The sequence below is a fragment of the Nicotiana tabacum genome, chromosome 14, assembly GCF_000715075.1.
Source record: "Nicotiana tabacum cultivar K326 chromosome 14, ASM71507v2, whole genome shotgun sequence".
Classification (NCBI taxonomy): Eukaryota; Viridiplantae; Streptophyta; class Magnoliopsida; order Solanales; family Solanaceae; genus Nicotiana; species Nicotiana tabacum.
This window is the reverse complement of record NC_134093.1, coordinates 107,379,957-107,381,917: the sequence shown is the minus strand read 5'-3', so window position 1 is coordinate 107,381,917 and position 1,961 is coordinate 107,379,957. Positions and strand designations below refer to the sequence as shown.

Genomic DNA, 1,961 nt, shown 5'->3' with positions numbered 1-1,961 from the left:
AGCGATCAAAATGCGCTATATATTAGTTACCCGTTAACGTATAACGCATGTATTTCATGAGTTATACCAAGTTAGAAACATAGATAAGGATACAACAAAATAGTGGATTGCATATGTGAACAGCCCCCTTCATTTTGCTACTTAGTTGGTACAGTAATTGGAACCCAACATAAAAACATTCATCTTCTAGTACTTTCTTCAAAAGTGTTCTTAGTTAATCATGTACTTCACTGTCGAGTGGCACGTATGTACTATGTTTCCCTCTGGTTGGTTTCACATCAGTTTGAATTGAACATTCATGAAAGATCAAATCATGTTTCATAAGATGTTTTAAATGGACTGTGTTTAGATAAAAAAAAGCCAAGATTAAGTGGCAAAACTAAGTGGTGTATCTGAGATCTGTTCTTGTTCTTTCCGATCAAAATAAAGCTTGGCCGATAGTCAAACCAGTATATGCAAATACTGAAAATACTCGAAGTAATTACTCTAAAATTCATTATAGGGAAATCTAATTAGACTACTGAATTGTATTCTAACATCTAGCAATTCAAAATCACATAACGCATGAAATACATGCGCTATACGTTAACGGGGTAACTGACCTCGTTAACATATATGTATTTCATGTTCCTCACATATTTTACAAGGAAAGCTTGTTATTTCAACTTTTGCCTTTTGGTTTTAACATAAATTATTTGGTGTAAAGTTGCCTCTGATAGAAGAAAAAGAAATGCAAGAGGAAACCCAAAATGGAAGAAAAGGTTCTGGGACAGAAAAAAAAGAAAAAAGAAAAAATTTCGCCGTTGCCGGGGATCGAACCCGGGTCACCCGCGTGACAGGCGGGAATACTTACCACTATACTACAACGACCTTGTTGTTCAAGACTATCCAGCTAGTATTTAAATAGACAGACAAATAGCAACTTCAAAATATTTCTTAAAATAAAACCTGTCCAAAGACAAAGCTTACAGAAATTATAAACTAAAAGATTTCTAAGATTTTTAATTCTTTATTATTCAAAATTGTAAAAATTTTAATGGATTAGAAAAAAAAAATCTTTTTTTCCGCCAATTGATTAGAAAAACTTTCATCAACGATAATTTAAGTCATATTTAGCTCAGAGGATCTGTCATTGAACACGTTTTTGTTTCTCTATTTTTTCTCAAACTTGTAATCGAGTTCCATTTTGCCAAATAGAGCCAAACATGTTCCATTATAATTATAAATAAATTAAAACACAAATGAAAATCAAAGGTACATAATAAAATCAAGATTATCGTCAAAGGTCAGCACTTACATGCTAAATCATGGCACATTCTCAATTAACTACTCCCTGCGGTTTAGGGATGGCAGAGGGGTTGGGCGCGGCGGGTGCAGAGGGGTTGGCTTAACCACAAAAATTTCAACCCATCCTGCCCCTGCATAAAAGCTTACCCGCCTCGCCATTGCATTGAATTTAACATGCCCCGCCCCGTGCCAACTCTGTACCCATCTTGTCCTATTGCCATTCCTACTGTGATTACTCCCATGAATTAAAAAATAGTTATAAACAAGCAATTATAGAGAACATCATCAATAACTATAATTATTTTAGCCGAAAAAAGTTCACTTTTCTTTTGTACCAATAGTCTTATGTCACATGTAAAGCAAGACAAGAAAACCAAATGATATATATCATGTTTTAGTTGAACCAAATGACGCCCGAATTTAACTTATTGCATATTACTTCTAATAAAAATAATGAGATAGCTATATAGGGTACTAGGATGTGTTATGCTTGCTTCGATCAAACTACTCCTTTGAATTTATGTAATTTGAAATCATTTTATTAAAAATAAAAAAAAATTATACAACTTGGACGAACTCAAGTTTATTATATATTTAAATTTTAGATTCTGATACGATCTTTTCTCTACTAAACTTATAACCTTTTAACAATTAAACCAATCGACTTTATCTTA

At 32.9% G+C, this 1,961-nt stretch overlaps 1 non-coding gene across 1 annotated transcript; it reads right to left on the bottom strand.

Annotated features, from left to right (window-relative positions):
* Positions 1-798: 798 nt before the first annotated feature.
* Positions 799-870, bottom strand: TRNAD-GUC (transfer RNA aspartic acid (anticodon GUC)). Its single transcript has one exon. It is a non-coding gene; the product is annotated as a tRNA-Asp (tRNA).
* Between the last annotated feature and the right edge of the window lie 1,091 nt (positions 871-1,961).